Below are 23677 nucleotides of genomic sequence, written 5' to 3'. Positions count from 1 at the left end.
TCTGTGTTGTCTAAGGCTGTGTCTGCCTCGGGCTTGCATTTCGGATCCTGCCACGGGGCTGGCTTCAGTTCCCCCTCTCACCCTAGTCTTATTTACCAAGGGCATGTGAGTTCAAGCAGAAGATGACAGGTAGACAACGAGCTGATTGTGGCCCTTCCTTCTGCCTTGTGAGGACAGCAGAGTCCCAGAGGCCTGGACGCACCACATTCCCTACGGTGACTTATTGCTTTCTAGGGTCCAGCCTCTCATGGTCGGACAGGACCTTTCCTCAGTGTAGAAGCGGGGGTTGAAGGGTAAACAAGGACAAGATCTGGAATGTTCACGCTTTTTTCTCAGCCTGCCTATCACTTGTGTAATTATTTCTCCTACGAAGTTCCTCAAGTGATCACAAAGTGAGCAGATGCTGTCCCTGAGGAGTGGGCATTGGACCTCGGTGTACTGTCAGGGTATGTTTAGTATCACTGGCTTTGGGAACAAAGGAATACACAGAGCGCCATATCTCACATCACGGGGCTCAGCAGCTTTCTTGGTGATAATGCTGCATTAAAGATGGCAGCACCCCGCTAAATAAGCACCTGTGAGGTGGAGAAGGATGCTGCCCGCATGGGTCTCCAGCGGCTGGTGACAGGTAACCACGGTCCAGGTCATTGAGGTTAACCGCTGGGACACTGTCTTTTGACTATTTCCACAAACATAATTGGAAACCAAACAAACCAGTCATTTTGAATGTAATTTGAAACAATCGTGCTTTTATGTATTGTGAATAACTTTTCTATAAGCAGAATTGTGTGTTTGTGTGTTTACTTTAAAAGCCTCCAAATGCAGAAAAGCCTTGCTGTTTGCTAGACAGCTGGCACCTGCTGCCCTGTTCCGAGTGATTAACTCATTCACAATGACTTCTTACCCCTCTGGATAAATGAGACGGTGTCACTGGCCACAAGAATGGGGGTGGCCATCCTATGTCCGATGAAACCATTACCCCGTGAACTTGAGATAGTTCTAATATTTGAGAAGATACATCTGAAAAGGGCTCCACCATGCCTGTCCTTAGACAGCCATTAACAGCAACTAAAAAAGTATGGAAGCAGCATCCACACTTCATACCCACGTCCCTGAAGGCCCACTGAGATTCGACAGATGGAAGCACAGCAGTGGCTCTCTACGTGGCTCCAAACAGGGCAGCCAGGCAGAGCGGCGAGGGAGAGGGGCCGCTCCTGAGAGACGATGCTCCTCTGGGAGCTCCTGTGTCCTCTGGGCGGCCACCGCGGTGCGGCTCCTCGTGCCGGACAGAGGCCACTGGAGCCAGGGGCCCCCCTTCGCCACCAGGGAAGGAAGCCAGCAGCCCTTCGCTTCCCAGACGGGAAAACCTTGATGCAGAGAGAGAAACTGACTCATCAGTGACATGAAGTGCAGTCTCTTGAATCCTAGCCCAGTGGTTAGTTTTTGATTCCCCATCATGGAACCTAAAAGAGGCTCTACAGTCCTCTACTGGGGACTATAGACCCTTCTGTCAACAGTGGCTTTTAAAATTTCCTCTGAAGAGGGGGAAAATCCAAAACCTTCTCCATTTTGGTTAATGAGCATCATTTTTTTTGTGCGTCACCTCCCTCCTCGGGGGAGAGAGCAGTTGTCTGTGCTGTGTCTCCTTTTCTTCCCACATCAGGGCCGGAAACCAAGTGGACTCCGTCCAGTTCCTGCCTTCGAGACGCTCTGATTCTGAACCTTGTTATTTTTAAAAGGGAAAGAAACTGAAATTGAATCAGGGTCCTCATCTTGCTCTCTCCCAAGCTATTTGCTTTAAAACCCGAACACTGAGCTGGCAGATCCTCCACTTGCTTTGAGCAAACAAACGAACTGGGAGGCCCGCAGGAAGGGTCCCCCAGCTTCGGCGGAGGTCAGCAGACTCCGAGAACAGTGGTGGGTTCTGGAACTCCAAAGGGGGACCATCTCATCCTGAATTTCCAAAGGGGAGAAAGACTGGTGTTTTCTATTCGAATGTTGATGATCTATTTTGAGAGTTTGAAGCTGGATCAACTGCGTCAAACTGGCCTTCTACTTATAATTTTCACAATCAACCTACTTTGTTTTTTTCCATCAGATTCACTCTCTCCACCTTCATTAATTTTAAGCAAAAATTTACTGAAATGCATTGAGGTTCTAGGTACCATCCCAGGTCTATCTGCATAGGGATGAATACATACACACATACACAAAACCCTTTTCCTTTCCCACATTTGGGACCAGTTGAGGGAGGTAATTGTATTGCACACAAAATGGTATTGGAGAACGCAGTTTCAGTCTTTTGGACTTAATAGCATGCCCCTAGAATAGATACACTTTCCCAGTCCCAGACACTGTCCCTGCTGAACAAATACAGCCCACCCTGCCCTGGGAGCTGACTGCGTGTGCGTGCTGACTGGCAGAGTCAGGGGGAGGAAGGAGCAGGGTGCTGATCTGAGTGTGTTCAGCTCCTTCCAAACTTGGCAATGAGATATCGCTTTACCTCCTGTGTGGGACAGAGGGTGAAAAAAGTAAGAGCCTGAGGGATGTCTCTGTTATCACTGATGGAGATAGGCCTTCCCACACCATGCAGGGTTCCTACTTCACAACGGCCAGGATTCCCACTGGAGTCCCTGGGCCCCCGTCTGGGGTTCATTCCACTCTACTGGTCTTGCTGTTCTTCTGACAGGTGATGGCAGGAATTCTTTAGCAAGAAATAAACATCTACTGAAACTAAGAATTCTGTCTTGTATTTAAAAAAAGAGACGTACTTGTCTATCAATATAACTTTAAAAAAGTATTTCTGACTTCTTGGGTTGACCTACTGTCTTTGGTTATAAGAAGTAGACAGACACTTTCGAATCCTTTGCCTCAGACTGGATAGAGTTCAGACCTAGTGGTTGGAAGAAGCCAGTGGACGCCCCTCGGTCTCTTCACCCAGTGTAAGGCTGTGGGAAGCGCAGTGGCCGTAACAGTGAAGATGCCTTTGGTCAACTTCAGCAGAGCATTCAACAACTCTTTTCAATGGTGGGATTGGATTTCCACCCAGGCTAGGTAGTTAATGATTTGGATTTGTAATATGGCTCTCAGCACACAGAATTCACTCTTGAAAGTCCATAGTTAAGATAACTGGTGAGGTCCAAACACACACAAAACTTCCCACCTTGGGCTTGCTCATGTCGTCCTGCAGGGAACCAAAAAGAGGTGCGCTCTGAATTGAACTGTGAAATGCAGCTCACTTCAATGGCAGTAGTAGACACTCTTGTCTGCGTTGTCAGTAAAATGCAACATCTGGGTTAATGTCCTGCACAGAGTTTACACCCACTTCTGCCAAAGGACAAAGTAGCCCTCTGTGGAGGAGGAAAGTTCAACGTCCAAAGACAGGCAAACAAGAGGTATACTTTGTTTCTAGTAGTTTTTCTCCGCAGTCTTTTTATTTACTTATTTATTTTAATCCTCACCTGAGGACATTTTTTCATTCCTTTTAAAGAGAGGAAGGGAGACAGAGAAATATTGATGTGAGAGAAAGCACTGATTGGTTGCGTCTTCCTCATGCCTGTATCTGGAGACCACATGCACCCATACCAGGGATCGAACCTGCAGCCTAGATATGTGCCTGGACCAGGAACTGAACCTGCAACCTTTTGGTTATAGGATGGTGCTCCAGTCAACTGGGCCACACCAGTCATGGCTACACAGTCAGTCTTTAGTGCATTTGGTACATGTTCATTTTTCCTTGAGAAAAATTCTTTTAAAAATGCAATTGAATGTACTGTTTTATTTTTTGATGACAGTTCAATGTTAAAAAAACATTTTCAGTTTCTTATTCTGCAAAAGAGTCAATAGAAATACAGAGTTTTAGAATTTTTGTCTATAAAGCCCATTCAATTTGCCATTTAATTTCAAATTTTTAATATTTTAAATGAGCTCACTTAAAAAATAGAATTTCTAGAGGGAAGATTATATTAGTGTTGGAATTTACCTAAAGAAAATTCTCCTGATGCCATAGATTCCTGGTGTGTGGATGAGCAGGGGTAGAATCCCATAGATTGGACAGCATCATCTTAAATCCCTGGGCACTGTTAAGTAAAACAGGTACCTGAGTCATCAGTGATGCTGGGCAATAGAGCTTCTGTTCTAGTTGCCAGGGACTAGAGAGCACCTTCAAGGTCAACCCATCACCTCCCATCCACACACACAATTTCTAACACAGAGCTTTGGTTCCTAAAGCTAGTCACTTCTGTGGCTCATAATTCACATTGTCCCACATCAGAAGCCTTTACATCTTCCTATCTTGCAAGGGCCTTCAAGTAGCCTTGGGATTGCACAGCTCTCCCAGGACTGTCTTCTCAGCTCTGCAAAACCTGTGCCCCATATTACAATCCAGCATATCTTCTCTTTAACTAGACTGTAAATTTATTGAAAGCAAAGAACTGTGACTTTTGGTCATTACAGAATTTTTGAGCTACAAGGAATCTTATGGTAAAGACTCATGGACCAATGTGGAAATACTATTGAAATGTAAGGACCAATACAAAGTCACATAAAAATAATGGCATATTAAGGAGATGGTCCACACAAAAGAAAGCCTCAGTATGTGCTCATTTATAGAAAATCATTTTATTTATACCTTTTTTTTGACTGATTTCACAATTTGAGGGATTGACTCTTTAACACCAAGTACATAGGTTGTATCAAAAAGATAACCATGTTGCTTTTCTGAAATAACCAAAGTAGAAAAAACAAACTTGAGTTTATAGGAACCAAAAGATTTAAACAAAAAAAGAGGTTATATAAATGGAAAAAAAAAGACAGCAGTGAATAGTAGAATACCGACTAGTATTCTAGAGTGAAATCAAGACTCTAATGTACAGCGAGATTTACTATCAGGATTGCTCTTCACTTTTTGGGGGGGAAGATATGAGGGCAAACATATTTGACAACTGTGTGAAAGAAGACAGAATGGCCATGGGTGGGGTGACTGTGCTGGTTTTCAGGGTGCAAACAATTGCTGTATTTCATGTTAACTTAATTTACTCTCCCACCTCACCAATAATAGACATATTCAGATTCTTTACTCTAAAAATTTTTTATTATATTTTATCCTCACCCAAAGACATGCTTATTGATTTTAGAGAGAAGGGAAGGGAGGGAGAGAGGGAGAGAAACATCAGTGTGAGAGAGAAACATCCCAAACCCACAACCCAGGCATGTGTCTTGACTAGGAATGGAACCCATGACTCTTTGGTTTATGGGATGACACTCCAACCACCTGAGCCACACAGGCCAGGGCTAAAATGCATTTTTAATTAGGTTTCATAATACTTGATTAGAGAAGCCAATTTTGTTTTGTTTTGTTTTGGGTTTGTTTTTTTTTTTTTTTGCAGTGACAGTATTCCCATGGAAAATTTTTTGACAAAAGACATTCATATCCTGAGGTATTAGAACAAGTGAGAGCTTTTCTTAATGCTGCCTGAGAACGACTCTAATTTTTATCTTACAGAAAGCTGGATTTGACAGCTAATGGGTCTGTTTTGTTCTAAAATTACCACCTGTTTTAGGTGCTTTTTAAGGTTTTTATCATCACCATTATGTGTGAGATGTATAAGTACACCTGTCCAGAAAGTATCTGGCCATGTGCTATGAAAAATAGAGACATTTATTGAAGATACAAGATACAAGAAACATTGTACATAGGACAATGAAGCCTCAATTCCCCTCAGAGTAGGTACCTTGGAACCTCACACAGTTCTCCCAGCAATTGCGCACGACGATGTCCCTTCTGTTCTGGTAGCAGAAGCCATGGAACAAACTTTGCCAGGACACGTTTCATTCCAAGATCCGGTGTCAAAATCTCAGACACAGTAGTTTTCGGAATCCCCAGCTCAGCTTGTAGTTCTCATATTGTCAGTCGCTGATCTTTGCTGATTGCAGCCTGTACATGTTCAATATTCTCAGATGATCTGCTTGTTGCAGGCCTTCCAGAATGTGCATCACTTTCAGCAGATTCTCGACCATCTTTGAAGCGTTTGTGCCACACTTTTATTTGCACTGCACTCATTGCATCATTTCTGAAAGCCTTCTGAATCATCTGAATAGTGTCCGCAGAGGCATGTTCAAACTTAATGCAAAATTGGATGCAGATTCATTTCTCTACTCAGTCATTTTGAATGTGACAACCACACAGTGCACACGCTCACTCAATGGCATCTACTGCCCCCACTGACTAGTACAGTGAAGTCATCATTGTTCATGCATGAGCATTCCAGTCCACTCTCCTTGGCTGCCAAGTTTTATCAATGTTATGCAAACTGTTCTTATTAAATTGACAATCACTGGATTTTTTCTGGACAGACCTCATATGTATTTTAATTATTCTTGTCTAAGAAACAATTTAAAAAATTACACTTAAACTTTAAAGATATAACATTTAAACAAATGCCACTAAGTTTTAACTGCAGCAAATAAAGAAATTTGATATACTTGCTGACCCTCTAGTTATATACACATTTGATATCTCTAAAAACTAAAGGAACATCCTACTGCAACAGAATTGTAGGCAATGCTGAAAGTGAAGTACCACACACAGCTTCCCCAAAGAGTTTCTGCTGCTTCCTGCAGCTGCGCAGTGGGCACGAGTGACTTCCTCAGGGGTGTGTCCAGGGACATTGGTTCTTCCTGGTCGGAGGCATCCTGGTACCACTGTAGGAGCTGCTAGCATTTGAATTCCAGGTTTTGATTAAACTCCACACCTTAACATACCCAACTTATGTGTTCAACATTTTCTTCAATATTTGTGATCCTACATGACCAAGCTACCATATTTTGCCCTGTATAATATGCATCCATATTTTTGTGCACATTATACATGAGATTATTACAACCATTATTATACCCATGGTATGTAATCATTATACCTATGTATAATGCACATTCTTATTTTCCCTAAAAATCTGGGCAAAAAGTGTTTAATATACGTGGCCAAAGGTAATTCAAACTGGGTTTTTGTCATTTTAACCCAAATAATTGCTGACTAATACATAAAATATTAATATATTGTGTCCTTTTTTTCTAGTCTTGTATGTCTCATACTCCAGCTAATCTGGTAAACTAGTCCAAGGTGTGAGTTCCCCAGAGGCCAATAATGCCTTGTCACTCCCAGGTACCGTAGATGCTCCCTGGGGAAGCATTGTCTTCACCTGGGGAACCACTGATGGTCAGCAGTAGGGGAGTTTGCCCAGGGTAAGGGTATGGACCACCATTCTTCATTGAATTCGGAATATAAACAATACCCAGAACAACTCCCAAATAGAGCTGCTCTGGTGAAAAGAGATGTTTTTCTTTCCTCTTTCCGTAAACTGAGGACAAGTCTTGGTGGACTCCTAGTCTCACATGTGACAGGAGTTCAGGGAGTCAACTGGGCAACAAGCTTGGATAAGAAGGCACTCGGGGCAGGGGCGGTTCTTAATCCATGAAGCACGTGGTTAGGAACTTTAAGGTAGAAAGTGTGTGATAGAGGATTTGAATTTGACAGAGAAGAGTGAGGTGATCCAAATGAGATTTATAACAGGTTGTTCCAGATTGTTCTTCAGGGTCTGTGCAGAAAATCTGAGAGCTAGAGTAAAGCTAATGGCGGAGCCCCAGATGGGACACTGTTGCCAAAATTGCAGCAATAGATTGGAAGGAGTGGGTTGAAAGGACCAAAAGACAGGACTCACTGCCCTGGCTGATGTGGCTCAGGGGACCGAGCGTAGGCTGTGAACCAAAGGGTCGCTAGTTCAATTCCCAGTCAGGGTGCATGCTTGGGTTGTGGGCCAGGTCTCCAGTGGTGGGTGTGTGAGGCAACCACAAATTGATATTTTTCTCCCTCTCTTTCTCCTTCCCTTTCCCTCCCTCTAAAAATAAATAAATACTTTTTTAAAAGGGCAGGACTCAGTGATAACTTACTGTTGGGAAAAGAGAGAACTGGAGGAAGGGATATAAGTTGACTCAAACCTGTGAGACCCCAGGCACCAAGAGGAGAGTGCCATTAATTCGGCTCCGAAAGTGGGAAGGGGGAAGATGGAGGAGGGGGAAACGACACTGACTCTTTAAGAAAAAAGACACAAGTGATGCTTCGAAACCTGATGGTTCTAAGATGAGAGTTCCAAAAAGAGGAGAGAGGTGTGTTTTTTTTTTTTCCACTAATCGAACATTAGATCAAACCACTGGACAGTGAGAAAATTAATTCCATCTGTACTTTAGGAAACAACTACTCAACTCAAGCAACTCAATAAAGAAACCCTCTTATGGATTTTTTTTTTTTTTGCCAAGAGATTTATGTGGGTATTATTTTTCATTCTTGTTTTTCCTTTGAGAAAAAGGGGGTTATTTCAAAAATTAAATAATGATGAATAATGATTAGGGAAAACTGCAAGTAAGGCCTGAGCTAAATTCTTTTTGTAACTTATTCTCATAATCTTCAGGAACTGTTCTAAGTTTTAAGCAGGGGAGACAAGCATGAAATCCCAGTGTCTGGTTTTTGTGCATGCAGAGCAAAGAATGAATGTGTGAGATCCATCAACCATAGACATCATTCAGTCTCTGACTCCAGAAACTCTTTTGCCCACTGCCATGTAGTCTTAAAATAGGAGCAGCCATGCTGTTTATCATGTGACCCAACCCTCCAGCCATAGCCCATTGGCCCCTGGTTAATAAGCTGACCCAAGGGTAGCCCATTTGTGGCCAGATTTCCAGGATGAAGTTTGTCAAAGAGCTTTCCCTGAAGATAACAATGGAACAGAAGACTAATCAGATTCTTTCAGAATTTTTGCTCCTTAGAAACTCAAAGAATGAATCTAAAACAGTCATCTATCATTCGGAAGTTCAATTGTACCTTTCTGAACCCTGTACCAGTTAGCCAGAAATTCCTATAATTATTATTCTTCTTGACCAGCTGACAAAATGAAGCTGATCCCTAGACCAGCGTCACTAGCAGAGGCGACCCACTGACAGTGACTGGGAGAGCCTCTCGGGGGTCCGACAACTACAGCCTGACTACACCCAGACCTGTGGGCCCCCCCCCATCTCCACGACAGCAAGTAGAGTTTCCCGTTCAATGGCACTCAGTAGAAGATGACAGTAACATCTGACCACCCATTACCAAGGCGTATTTAAGAACTCCGTCCTCACCCCTCTGTCCCGAATGTTGCCAGCACCAGTCCCTACATCGGACGTCTTCCCCCTAACTGTCATCAAGGAGAAATGCTTGCAGCAGTTCTAATATATCTAGTTCCAAAGGGGAGCACACTTGTGTCCTGTAGCCTTTCTATGTAGTAGCATATAGGGCCTGCTGCCGTAGGTCAGTCACTAGACAAGCAACTTCTCTGATGGATCATTTCAGATCCAGCTCTTTCCAATTATTGCTGGTATAAGGTACTGAGCAATCAGTTTTTTTTTTCCCATCAAAAGCAGCAAACCCTGCTATGGCTGCTTTTGTCCAGCCTTCAGAGCATCTATTTCAACAATCTTCATAGGCCTAGTGGGTGAGTTGCTCAGTGTGCACTAAATGACAGTTCTCTGATGCTGCTATATTAAAAGGAAAGAAAGAAACCCTTCATGTAGCTCACTGGGAGTGCAAAGTGCCTTAAAAAAAACCCTTGCTGGAGGCCATTTTTCCATTGCTTTTTTTTTTTTTAAGAAAGAGAAAAAGGAAGAGAGAAAGAGAAATACTGACTCAAGAGAAAGAAGCTTCAATTGGTTGCCTCCCATACGCCCCTGTACCAGGGATCACACGTGTGCCTGAACTAGGGATCATGCACGCTTGGACCAGGGACCAAACCTGCAATCTTTTGGTTACGAGATGACACTCTCGCCAGCTGAGCCACACCAGCCAGGGCAAAGTGCCCTGCTTCATTCTGATGTCTGCCTTTCTGCAGTGACCATCAGTCTCTTTGTGCCATGTGGCTGTGACGGTTATAAGGGGGACCCTGCAGAGTGGCTCTGAGATGTGCTGGGGAACGAGCTTCTCAGTCTCACACACTGTTCGGTTCACCGGGCAGAGCTGCCAACATTTCAAACGAGAAGGTTTACCTGTTTCTGGTGACTAAATTATTAAAAGTATGGAATGCACATCAAAACCACGATGACATATCACTACACACACATTAGCATGGCTGTTTCGGAAAAGAAAATCGAACATAACAAGTGTGGGCCATGATGGGGAGAAATGAGCGCCCTCCGTTATTGCAGGTGGGACCTCGAAGTGGGGCAGCCCCTGGGGAAAACATTTCGACGATGCCTCAGAAATTGAAACATAGAATTGTCATATGATCTGCAGTTCCACTCTTAGGTATATACTCAAAAGAACTGAAAACACAAACTCAGACAGGTATTTCTGCATCAATGTTCACAGCAGCATTAATTGCAAATGCCAGAAGGTAGAAAGAGCCTAGGTGGCCACTGATAGACCAATAAACAAGATGTGGTGTATACATGCAATGAAATATTATTCACCCTTGAAGAGGAAGGACATTCTGATACAGGCTGCAACAGGCATGAACCCTGAACACATGCTGTTAAGTGAAATAAGTCAGTAACAAAATCAGAACTATTATACGGTTCTACTTCTATGAAACACCTAAGCAAATCTGTAGACAAAAAAATAGGGTAAAGGTGGCCAGGGGGCGAGGGGCGGGGGATGGGGAGTTAGTGTTTACTGGGGCAGAGTTCTAGAAGTGGACAGTGGTGGCGGTTGCACAATGTTGTGACTGTACTTAATGCCGCTGAACTACACCCATAAACTGGTTAAAATGTTTTTTTAAAAGGATGGAAAAGTGAGTTCCTTTCATTCAATTCCTTGCCAAGAGCGTAGGCAGCTCGGTTCTGTGCTCCGCGTCCTGCCTAGGGTTTGTGAAGGACGCCCGTGGCCACCGCGTCATCGGGCCTCCCGGAGACTGGGAGCTCGGACTGCGGGAGGAAGCTTTCCCCGGACCATTCTGACTGGCTGGCAGCGGTGTTGTTCGTGTTCTCTGCATTTTGAAATGACTTCTTATATTTTCCCAAGTGCGATCAGATGCATGTCCATTTTTCTGCCCGACATTCTGGGCAAGCAAGTTCTGCTGGAGAATGTGCCTGCCTTCTCTTATTCCTGAGAAACACTTTAAAATGAATAAAACATGGACCCGAGCAATTCAGCCTTCGCAGCGGGTTCTCACCAGCTTATGGCATGTCTTTTGTTTTCTTCTACCCTAGACAGACCCAATGGCTTTGCTCTCATGCTGACTTTTACTCATGTGGAGTTGAGACTAACCGGCTGTATGTTGGTCCCATCCCATCAGAGCTTAGTTTAGACGTTAATGATTGGCGATGCCGTGCTACCCAGGACTGCATGTGTGTTCTTATGTCATCTGAACTCCGAGTAGATGGCCCGTCACAGTTTCACCGATTAACTGCCAGAGATAATGGGATAGCGCTGGTCCCTGGCTGACACAGGCAGTCCTGCTTCTACATCCGGCTGAGTGACACCCACAGTCTTGAACATCAGGACTTGGAGCCCAGTTCCAGCTGTGGTTTCTGTGATCAGCAAACACCTGTCCAGGGTAACTGTTCTGATAAAATGAAAACACTGGCAGTCTAACTCTAGAAAGAAAGATCTCTGTCAGACTTCCGGGTGGGCAGCAAATGCTCAGAAAGTTCCTGTGTGAGCCGTTTGTAAATTGGATGTGAGAACACGTGTGCTTCGGGAGGCATCGGGCTAACAGCCTTTGCCATCTTGGCCACGAAGGCTCCGAACACAGCACAGTGGTTGGAGATGCGTGTCAGAACATCGTGAGGGTACAACAGTGGCGGGCACTGCACAACGGTGTGACGAGAGGCACGTCTCCCTTTATCAAGTAAAACAAAAGCAAACTGTCCTAATTTTGAGTGCATTTCCTTTCCTACTCCAGATTTTTCCTCTGTGCTGCTCTGTAATCTAATGGCCTGATTCTGACAGGTTGGCATCTGCCAGTGGTTGGCATCTCTGGTGTGACATCAGCTTCATTTTCTGCAAGAATTTTTAGCCAGAACGAGCACAAATTCCTAGAGTGGGTTCACAGCACATTTTCACTTCAATGTGCAGCAAAGCCAGGGTAAACCCTGGGCTGCCGTGTCCTCAGCTGGCCATCAGCTCACTTCTGTCACAGTTACCCAGGGCCACCGGTGCTGACAGGTTGTTAAATCAATTAGGCCACTCCGTGGAGCTGGGCTAATGTCTTGTGAAGTGTCACCAAACTGACAGGTTCAATGAGGAGAGCATGTAGTTTCTGAAAAACCCTACCAAAAATACATTAAAGTAACGTGTAGCAGAGCCTGTTACACAGGCTTTTTCTGAGTATCGGAGGGGAGCTGTGAATGCGTCGGGCCCTCTGCTACCTCGGCAGGTGATTCCCTTCGGAGAGCAGGACCACCCTGGCCTTCGGCACGTGGCTTCCAAGGTCTTTTCCCCTGGAAGAATTAGATGGTTCCTACAAGTTTATATAGATTTTCTGTTTGTGAAATCAGAATTTGAATAAAATAATTAGAGCCTTGCAAAACGAGTTCTATATGGGAAATGGGCGGCAGGGGGACCACCGTCGGAGACTAAGCAGGTATTGCTTCTTCTATGAGACGCAACCATCCCCATGTTAGATGCAATGGATACAGTAAGGGGGCCGCAGGGTGCACCACAGGTGACATCCACCTGCTGACCTCCCTCCACCACACCCAGCTTGGAGGGTTGCGGTCGTGTCTTCTCCCCTCTTCGAGATTCCTCTTCCGCGTGGGGACTGCTGGCAGCTGGAGGTGAGGGCCGCTGCAGAGCCTGCTGTCCGTCCCTGGAAACCGTTGTGTTTGAGTGGACACGGACCCGGGCGCACCAGCACTGCCTCCTCTGCCTCGCCGCCATGCGCGGTGACACATTCCCTGCCTGGGAAGCCAGGCCCCAGTGGCCAGGCTGGCTCTCACTGAGTGTGCAGGCCAGAGTTTGGCTCACAGTAATACGGGAGTATTTATACGTGAAATCACTGAAACTTTCAGCAAGGTAATAATGTGGTTGCATTACTTCATCTTTGCCAGTTGCCTAGCGTTGCTCCCTCCCATTAACTTTGGAAGAAAAGGGTGAAAGGCAGTGAAGAAATGTCCTAGCCGTAGTTAGAATATGTGTTAATATCCAAAGCAGGAGTCCTGCCAATTTATCCTGCTTTTGTGTGCTTCAAAGAATATCCTTGATTTAGTATCAGATGGCTACTTTGTCCATAGTATTATTGTCAAGGTTTCTAATATGCTTATTCATCCTCTTATTGCTGGCCAAAACTACTCTTCCAAATCCTGAAAGCTAGATCTTTACTGCTCTTTCTCCTCTCTCTCTCTCTTTCTCACACACACACACACACACACACACACACACACACACACACAGCAATATGCTCATGTTAAGCTCTGAGACTTTACATTTCATGATAAATAAGAGTCCTCTCATTAAAGTGTTCTTCTGGAATCTTGTAATATCTGGAATCCCAGAAAAAATAAAGATATCTCTAAATATCCTGCTTGGAGAAGTATCTTGACTGAATTCTTTATGATATTTTGATAGTTTTAAGAAGCTCTAGCAGTTTCTTTTAACCTGAAAATACACATGCTCTTTGTAATACCATGTTCTTGTATGGAAGGGAAAAAAGGGAGGAAGAAAGGGAGGGAGAGAAGGAGGAAGGGAAGGAGTGAGGGAGAGAGGAAGGAAGGAAGGAAGGAAGGAAGGAAGGAAGGAAGGAAGGAAGGGAGGGAGGGAGGGAGGGAGGGAGGGAGGAAGGAAGGGAGGGAGGAAGGAAGGACTAGATGGACCACAGGGAGGGGAAAGGAGAGGAGGGGAGGAGAGGTGGGACGAGGGAGGAAACCACAATCTTGCTTTCTAATTAAAAAGCTAAGTGGAACAGTCTTTCTTAAAATTTGGTAATCATCTAGAATCTCTGTATCATTTTTCCTATGAAAAGCAAATGAATATAGAAATAGTTTCCTCTTTTGGTTTTCAACAAATGAGGGAACTGTGCTCATAGGTTATATTTAGTCCCCAGAAACTGAAGATACTAATGGCTGTGGTTTGCAGAGTGTGGGGATGTGCCAAGTGCTTTGCATTTCTTTCATGCATTCTCACATGAGCCCCATGAAGGGCGCAGCATAGAACAGCTAACCTCTGTGGAATGTGGACTCTGTTCTGAATGCTTTCACAAAATATCTCATTTTACTCTCATAGCCAGACTGTGCATTGTTATCATATAAGGAAACAGGTTCAGAGAACTGAAGAGATTTGCCTAAAGACAGGCAATTAATAAACAGCAGCATGGAGATCTAACCCAGCTCTGCCCGACTTCAGGGCCCAAGTGCTTCTTCCTTCAGGGTATGTTACCTTCTGAGGAGCAAGGGAATTCACTTTACTGTGGATGTATTTAGCTTCCCCAAAGGGGGCAGGTAATCACTTTGCAGTCAGTGAGTCCTATGGAGCCAGAAAGGAGGTATTTCTGAGAGCTTGTCAGTAGCAAGTTAATATCAGCATAGGCCCCAACCTGTGGCTCTCAAACCTCGGTGCTCGGTGCTTGTTAGAATCAGGAGACTTATTTAAAATATAAATTTCTGAGCACCACCTCTAGGTTCCTAGCCACTAACAGCTAACCACTAATTTATTTTTCAAATGGTCCATAAATTTACCATTCAACTTTTTAATAGATTCAAACAATGGCATTTCATAAGGGTCGATGAGGCAACTGGCAGTTGTCATCAGAAGCGTCCAGTCTGGTGTGATGCCCGAGGCCTTGTAGAAATGTTGCAGAAGGCCTGCGCTCCCTCCGAGACATTGTAGCACAAAACACAAAGCATAGCATGTAACCCGAAAACTGGGAACGTTAAATAAATACGCGTTACTGAGTTGCAGTGGGAATTAACCGTGCACTAAATACATTTCATGGCCTTTAATTTAAATGCCAAGTAAGCTTTTATGAAGCTAACCTCTGGTCACTGCCTTTATGAGGAGTAGGAGAGTGTTTTGTTTTCCCAAAGTGCTGATATGTTGGTGTCCGTGGGTTCCCTCTTATTGTTTTTATGTTAGTGTTTCACATCCACATGTGATATAACTTACCTGTCTTTTAATGTTTAGATCTATTCCCTTAACACAGTTATTGAGACCTTAACATTTTTACAGGGAATGGCTGAGACTCAGATTCACAGCCCTGCAATTGCTTCACTATTAGATTATTCTGTCCTCACATCCCCAGCTTGCACTGTCTCCACTTTGCCCATGCTAGTGCTCTGCTCACAGAAAATCTGGGAAAAATAAAAACAATAATGATGATAATGCTATTGGAACAGTATATAGTAAGAAGCAGCAAAGAATTAGTAACTAGGAAATGTTCCTCTACATTTTAAACTAATCAACATACAAAATCCATCATAACCGCATATGTAGATTTGCCTTCTGATAAACAGGTGGCCCCTGACCACGAGTAAGGCAGGCTTCTCTGGAAAAGATATTCATTCTATTTATGAATAGCATCTGTTCCAAGAATGCATAATATTATGGCTCCAGTGAATGCTATATGGGGAGGGGAAAAATTGGGGTGGATTTAATACTACAGCTGTGACTAGTTAGGTATGGTAACTTTCAGGTATTTAGTGGTTTCAGCAAAAGTTCTAATACACATTCCAGGCATCGAGAACCATAAGGAAGACTGTAAAAATATTTAGACAAAGAATTAATACACTCACTGCTCTGAGAGGACTAGAAAGTACATGCAGTGTCCCACTGGCTTCACTACTCTCAGGTCATCATCCCAGGGCGAAGGGACTGTGGGTTCCCACACAGGGACAGAGGTTGTGGTGATGGCACATGTGGAAACAGGGGGTCCCGCTGAGTCTTAATCCTTGCCATAGGTGTGACTGGGAAAAAGGGACTCAGTTGTCAGGGGAGGTGGGTGACAAAGGAAACTGCAGCAGTGGCCCAGGGGCTGACTAATCAACTAATTGTTCCAGCCAAACAACATTGGGTTTGGACTTCCATTGTTATTTTGTAACTACTGCTGATGAAAAGCTGCCTTTCACAAATGATTTATTTTCTTGTTTCATGTTTATGTTTCATGTTTATTAGTTGCCTTACTACAAACCACTAATAATTCTCCTTGGCCTCTCTCACATGGATTTTTGAATGCTATTTGCTTACAGAAAGTTTAATTTTTGTTGGATTAAACCAACCAAATAAATAGCACCCAGTCTGTCTGAAATACTTAGGAGGCTCATAAACAGAATCTGAGGACACTAATCTGAGTTTAAGACAAAACACTATAAAAGCAAAACTCAAAACAATTTTTAAAAATGGACCAAAAGTTCAAGAAAACCTGAACATTGTCTAAAGGGCCTGGCCATTTTGTTGTTGAGGGTTGTCAACCCTCAGCTGCCATTTTGACCCGACTCATGGGGTGAGCATCTGTAACTCAGGATTTGCACAGTGTGAGTTTAAATGCTCACTCCTCCCCCTCCCGCTTTTTTTTTCACTTTGGAGATGTTCAGCCATGCAGTCCAGCAGATAGTCATTTTATCTACCTGACCACAAATATGGTGCTACACTGTGGAAAACAGAGGGGACTGATTTGTTCCTGGATCTTAATTTATAAAGGTGATCAAATGACAACACAGAGGGGTCAATGCCATTGAAAGAAAAGTTGAAACTCCAGGTTTCCCCGGAAACAACAGGTGCAGAGTGCTGTTGGGACCACAGGGCAGGCACCAGTGTCCGGAGGCAGTTAGGAACAAGGAGAAGCCTGAACCTCAGCCTTTATGGGGTTTCTGTGGGAAAGGCAAAGCAAGGCTGGGAAAGCTGCTCAGGATTGGCTGGTCTGGATAACTGTGGTGGGCTTTGGGGCATAGGGGAGCTGCCTATGCAAAGCAGAGAGAATATTGGCTTAGTGTGCGATAGTTAGATAAGGAGGCGGCTCAGAGTATGGCGCTGGATGGCAGGGAGCTGTAAACAATCGTGGCCTTTAGTTTGTCCCTGCAGTTAATGGATGCCAAGTAGACAAATGCAGAACCTAACACAACACAGTTAGGACAGGGATGAATGGTCCCTTCTACCAGGAACTCAGAATCCATTACCCGAACTAATTCCGTGCCAGTAAAGCAGATCCAAGGTGCACCGTGATCAATGCTATGCTAGCAGCTAAAAAAATGCTGTGGGACCTTTATGGAGGCAAACAAGCAAGGACACGGAAAGTGAGTTTTTCACATGGAAGGTTCACATTCTCTTCAATGCTCAACTATGATCACTGCTTCAAACTCATGCAACCCTGCTAATAAATGCTACCCTTATATGCATGGAAGAACTTAAGTCAAGGCCCAGCCAAGTGTCTGATGTGTGAAAAATGTTGAACTGAAAGCAGTGCTCGCTTCTTCCTCCCAACCTACTGTCCCTTTTGTGTTGCTCTATCTTGTGTTATGACCGATGCCATGACACTCTGACATGCCATTCTCTCCTGAAAGGAATATTCTTTTTTTTTTTGCAGTTAGTGTTGGTAAGTAACTTGTTTCATAGGTGTTCACGGATTCTGTTTTTTTTTTAAATTAAAAGTCACACAGGGTTAAAAATATGCTCAAGTTAATTTGGGTTGATTCCTGATTAGCTGGTGTCGAGGGCATGGAGCAGGGCTGGTGTCCATACCTGGCACATCACTGTCTTCTTAAAGCCACATCTGCATCACCTTTGAACCACTGGGATCCCAGCCAGCCACTGTCATTCCCTAGAGGACAGAAAAACAGGGTTTTCCTTATGAATTTGGCAAAGATTTGTAGATTTGGGGCAGGGGGATGTTTGGAATGTTCTGTCAGCCACTAGTAAACAGCAACCCTTTGCTCGGGTGATTGGCGACGTGGCTCAGGAGAGAGGCAGAGAAGCTGGTTTCCATTAACGTGCAGCCTTACGCAGGAAAGAGCTGACAAAGAGATAGCAAATGATTACAGATCCATTCTCCTTAGAGTGAAGGCATATGACTGAAAAATGTTTGTTATTCTTTTCTTCACCCTTAGGGGTGTAAAGTTTTCTGTTTGGGAAGTGTCAAATCTTCCAGCAACAGTTAACAAACACCTCTTGCACTCGATTCCCGAGAGACATTGCTGTGCTATTCTTTATCATTACACACTGATGTCCACGGCTACTGTCTTTGTGTTTGTTTGTTTATTATGTACCAATCATTCTGTTAGCTCTTGACACAATATTTTTATTTCTTGAGCTGTATCCCTGCTTCTTATCTGGGCATGTACTTCAAGTTCAGATTTTAGGGTCTCAACAGTAGGAATTAGAAATTAAATTCTGATCGTGCCCATTGTTGATGAGGCCCAGGAACCCCTGCGGAGGGTCCTGAGGTAGGTGGTCCATGGAGCACACTTTGAAAAACAAACTTCATGCTTAAAAATAGTTATGCAGTCCGACCTCTGGATTAACATACAGCACGTTGATATCTACAAACATTTTATGAGCACCTGTTGAAATGCTCTCTCTGGTTTTCCTATATTCATTGTTTGACTTTCTAGAACAAGCCAACAAGAGGAATTTCAAAGTTTTATCAAGAACATTAATCTTTTCAAAATGGGAACTGGTAGTGTTTTTCAGGCTGAGAAAAACATCAAAGACAATCCACGTCAGCTAAAGGAAACCTTCTAGAAGGTCTTCACAGAAGGGCCCCGTGACAAGGAAGGCGGAGGGTCATCCTAAGGTCCTTGGAAAAATAGCAAGTTAAAGAAACAAGGGATTTTGTTTTTGTGGGGTTTTTTTTAAAGAAAGCCGTTAAGCATTCTTTTTCTGGTCTTTGCACATCTGCCCTGATGACTCAATAGTCCAAGTTCCTTCCTGAGTCTGAAATCCCTTCTCCAGGACTCAGAGAAAGGCGGGGACATGCGGGTACCGGGCTGCACCCTGGCACTCACTGCCACGCAGCACAGGATTTCTCACAGCATCACACAGAAAGTTGTCTTGAAGTACATTTTATGTCACCTAGGTAGTAGATATGTTTTCCTGTGTTTAAATCTCCCCAAATCAAGTAGGTGGGGAACGGGATTGATGCTGCATGGAAGTGGGTGGTGACTGGGGGAAGGAATGTGAATCCTCTAACGGTCAGGATAAAACTAACACATGTGCTTTCTGAGTTACGCAGACCTGACTTAGCCAGAAATGTCCTTTTATCTGAAAACATCATAAGAATATACATGTGTATATTTGCATATGTGGATATGTAAAAATGCTGAAGATTATATATTCATGTTTATACTATATATACATGGCTGGTTTCTCACATCCCATGCCCACCATTCCACGTCCAGGTACTGGTGATTTGTGTGGGACGAGGGCCCCATGAATTTCCTTACCAACTCTTATCTTCATGTGGGGAAATACCACACTGTCCTTTGCCTCTGTCTTCTCACATTATAATTCGGGCCATGGCCCATTCTTAATGATGTATCTTTTCAACCTTGCCCCTCTCCTCTCCCTAATTCTACTCCAAATCTTCAGAAAATCTCCCACCCTTCTCCTCGCTCCAGCACCACCACCTCGTTCTATCCTCATTTTTTTTTCATTCTGCCTTTTCATTGGGAATGGTCTGCATCACGACCATTGCATAATGCTTTTTGCATCTAATGCAAAAGCATTAGAGCAGGGCTAGTGATACATCAGTACTGAAAAAGAAAGAAGCCAAACGTTTTGAAATGAGGTCATCATGACAAGGAGCCAGTGTCAAGAAACCACATAAATCTGTAAAACTGTGAAGTTGTCTTTTGTAGAATCTGGTATTTCAATCTCATTACCTTCCTTACTGCCCATTCCGTTAAATCACAATTTCCTTATTTAATTTTATTTTTTAAAAATTTATTTCATTATCGTTCAAGTACAGTTTTCTGTCTTTTACTCCCATCCCAGCCCACCCCCCCAGTGCTTCCCACCCCCTCCCATTCCCCTCTGCCTTAGTTTTTGTCCATGTGTCCTTTATACTTGTTCCTGTGAATCCTTCCCCTTTTCCCCTGAAATTCCCTCCCCTCTCTCCCGCCCCCCCACCCGTCACTGTCAGTCTGTTCTCTATTTCAGTGTCTTTGGTTATATTTTGCTTGCTTGTTTGTTTTGTTTAGCTTTCTGTTAAAGGTGAGATCATATGGTATTTGTCTTTCACCGCCTGGCTTATTTCACTCAGCATAATGCTTTCCAGTTCCATCCATGCTGTTGCAAAGGGTAGTAGCTTATTAAGCTTTACTTCGGTTGTGTTAGCTTCATTTCTAGTATTGCTCCAATGTTGTTTTCTATGGCGTTTCAGTTATATTACAAAATTTCTGTGAGGGTGACCCAGAAAGCCAGCAATATAAAATTATTCTACAGGGAAAACATGTCCTAATCTCAGTTCACTGACTGATTAATGATCTTGCAGAAACGTTTGGCTCCATACACGTCTGCATCACACTGGGCAAATATAGATGCTCCATGATGACAAGAAGGTACTTCACTGAGGTGACAAATTGAGGGCAAATGGGAATTGTAGTCATTAAAACAATCTATCCCTGAATGATGCTTTTATGACAAGAAGTAACGTGACCACTGCTAATAACTGCAAACTCTCAGAAAAGCTGTAGCATTTTCTTTTCTTTCTTTTTCCTCACCCTAATCCTCCAGGCAGGAGATGAGACCCTTTGTCCCTGTCTAGGCACACCCCTTTAAGGAGCTTCCCACAAAGCCTTCCCTGGTGGCTCCAGCCTACAGAGCACTATGAGCACCAGCCTTAGTGGTAGCAGTCAACATTTCCTTCATTTTCACAACGTGCAAGTACTGTGCTGAGTGCTAAAAAAGTGTCATCTCATTTCATCTCATGGCTCTCCTATGAGGTCAGCATTGTTATTATCCCACTTTGCTTCAGAGGAAATTGAGCCTAACAAAAGTAAAGCTAGGAAATAGCAGAAGCCCCCAAGATTGGGACCCAAGTCATCTGCCTCCTGAGCACATGGCCATGCTGTCCACTGCCATCCTCAGATGCACTATAGATAGTTCACAGCATGACACTGGATTCTAGTTATTCCTCCTGCACCCACCCCAGCTCTAGTGTGTTTGGCTTTCTTGCCCTCTTAGGCTGCACATTCCTCCTGGTTAGGGTTCAGAACAATGGTCTTCATGCTAACTATGCTACATGCTAACTGTGCGCCTCCTGGAGCCCTGGTTTCCAGAGACACCCACCTCAAAGGACCGTGGTGAGGATTGAAAGAAAGTAATGCATATGAAGGGCTCAGATTGGGTGGCAGTGGAAACAACTTTAGATATTATTGGTGTTATGGCAGAAAACACAGCCCTAAATCCATGGTGTGGTTAAATGTTTTTCAAAAAAGTTTTTTCTGTATGGACTCCAGTCTACTTTGCCATTCACTTTTGCCCTCACGGACTTGACTTAGCCAACATCCTTCTCCCTCTCCCCAACTTGTCAGCAAAGTTGTACATTTTATGTCCATTTTCTGCCCTCCACAGTACAAGGATTTTTGCCCCTGAACAGACCTGGCAGCAGTCTAATCTCTGCTGCAAGAGAAACTTGGAGTGGTTGGCAGACTGTAAACCACTCCCCAGTGACCTCCTCCTACTCGGCTTTAGGTAAACCCTCCTTCTGGCTTCAGTTTCTCATCTGCCCCAGCGAACCTCTGAGGGTTCTTCCAGCCTGTAGCTAAGACTCTCAGATGTCTTTTTTAAAAGAAGTTATCCGAGCACTAACCGTTGTCATCATCACTGGTTTCTGCCCTTCATGCCTTCAGTGTGTGTTTCTGTGTGTAAAAGATGTTCATGTGTCTGTTTTATGTCTGTGTGTATGTGCATGTATATGTGCATGAATTTGTGTGACTGTATGAGTGTGTGTGTGCTTTTGTGTGTGGCTGTACATGAGTATTTTTGTGTTTTGTGTATGTATATCTGTGTGTGCGTGCGCATGTGTACATTCGCACAAGGTTGAAGCTGCCCGAATCCAAGTGTCAGGAAAAGGCAGGGAAAGGTAAGCCAGCTCACCTGTGGCTTCAGGATGACCCACCGAGACAAGGACAGGAGGAGGGCGTACTAGCTTCTACCCGGGTGCAGCCCTCCCACGGAGACAGCGGGAGCCTCCAGGGCAGGCGGGTGGGGCGGGGCAATGGGCGGGGCAACGGATGGGGCGGGGCGTGGGCGGGGCGTGGGCGGGGCGTGGCTGGCGGCTGCCGCGGCTCCGGGCATGCTCCGCTGTCGGGGCTGCGGGCGGGCTGGTGGCGCTGGTCCCCTGCCGGCCAGAGCGGCGGCGGCGGCGCGGGGCAGTATGAGGGAGCCGCTGGGTAAGTACTGGCGACTCTCCCGACTCCTGACTCCCACCGTGCGCTTGGCCCGTCCCCACGGCGCTTCGTGGGCCTCGACCCCAGCCTCCCGCGCGCGGCCCCCAACTTCTCCGCCCGGACCTTGCTTGGGTCCGAGCCGCTCCCAGCCAAGGGGAAGGTCTGCCTTCCGCCCGGACCCACCGCCCAGCGGCGCCCAGCCCCGCAGCCGCGAGGTGGAGGTGGACGGGGGGCTCCCGCTTCTCCGGGGGGAAGAGTCCCCGCCCCTCAGGTGCTCAGCGCTGGGCGCGGGGCTCCCCCGTGTCCCCGAAGGCCGCGGCTGGCATTAGGATTCTCGTCGCCCCTCAGCGCGGGTCTCTGGAGGACGGGGGTCGCTGTTTCCCCTTCGGCGCCTTTCCGGCCACAGCCGTAGCCCAGCCACTCCCTTCCTCCCCGGTGCGCCCCGAGTTGGCGGACATCCCCGCCCCGGGAACTGCCCGCCGCTCCTCGGATTGCCGAGGTCCCGGGTTCCCACGCCGCCCACTGCCTCCGGACCTGCCGGCCGGACGTTGGGAGCTGGCAGCCGCCGCGTCCCCGCTCCAGTCCCCGCCCGGCCTGGCGACCCCGCCCCTCGGGTCGGGACTGGGGATTAGGGCGCTAATCGCCGTCGCTCCCATCCACCCCCAGGGTGGCCCCAACTGCTGGTGGTCAAGCAAAAAAGAAACGAAAAAAAAAAAAAGAGAGTTGGGGTGGGGTGGAGTGGGAGAAAGGAAAGAGCACCGCCCGAGAGTGCTGTAAATCTCGTCAACCCGCTGGTTTATGGAATCTGGAGCCGCCCGCCGCCCACCCGGGCACCGCGACACCCTCAGCTCCCCACCCCAGATCACTGTCAATTCACCCAGAATGTCGGGGTTTCCCTAGATGCCTGGGCTGCGGGGAGACTCGGCACCTACAGCTGAAAGCGCCTCTCCTGCACCTTGTTACTGGCAATAGCAGCCGGGCGCCTCAGATTCTTCTGAGGGTTTGAAAAAGAAGCTGTGATTCCACTACTGAAGAAAAAAAAAAAGCCGAACTTGTGCCTGCGCAACCTGGACAGGTCCTAGTCCTGCTCTTCAACGTTCTCTAGGACCTGGGGACTTTGGGGAATGAGCTTAGTAGACAGATCGCCACCCCAATTCCCCACCACACACACACCCTGCCACCCACTCTCCCACCCTTTGCATCTTCTCCCCTACTAACCCCCAATCTCCTCATTTCCCTCCCTAGTCTTGGGGATGAGGGTGAACTAGTGTGGACCACACAAGTCAGACGTTTTTCCAATAGCTTCATCTCTTTCTTTCTCTGGCTTTTTGTCTTT

At 45.5% G+C, this 23677-nt stretch overlaps 1 protein-coding gene and 1 long non-coding RNA gene across 3 annotated transcripts in view; one reads left to right on the top strand and one right to left on the bottom strand.

Annotated features, from left to right (window-relative positions):
- Nucleotides 1–17569: 17569 nt before the first annotated feature.
- LOC128625785 (uncharacterized) lies at nucleotides 17570–22146 on the bottom strand. The gene is made up of 2 exons (XR_008389611.1): nucleotides 22049–22146; nucleotides 17570–17771 (listed from the first exon to the last, which is right to left on the bottom strand). It is a non-coding gene; the product is annotated as an uncharacterized LOC128625785 (long non-coding RNA).
- An 88-nt stretch (nucleotides 22147–22234) lies between these two features.
- The window catches only part of JCAD (junctional cadherin 5 associated), a 44173-nt gene continuing 42730 nt past the window's right edge, over nucleotides 22235–23677 (top strand). The window contains exon 1 of one of the 2 annotated variants that reach the window (XM_037165490.2): nucleotides 22235–22344. The gene's annotated coding sequence lies outside the window, so the exon portion shown is untranslated. The remainder of the gene's footprint in view (nucleotides 22345–23677) is intronic. The other variant, XM_053654735.1, reaches the window with a different exon arrangement.

Source organism: Artibeus jamaicensis, unplaced genomic scaffold (assembly GCF_021234435.1).
Source record: "Artibeus jamaicensis isolate MK-2021 breed Jamaican fruit bat unplaced genomic scaffold, CSHL_Jam_final contig_867, whole genome shotgun sequence".
NCBI classification, from domain to species: Eukaryota; Metazoa; Chordata; class Mammalia; order Chiroptera; family Phyllostomidae; genus Artibeus; species Artibeus jamaicensis.
This window is presented reverse-complemented; position numbering and strand designations above follow the sequence as displayed.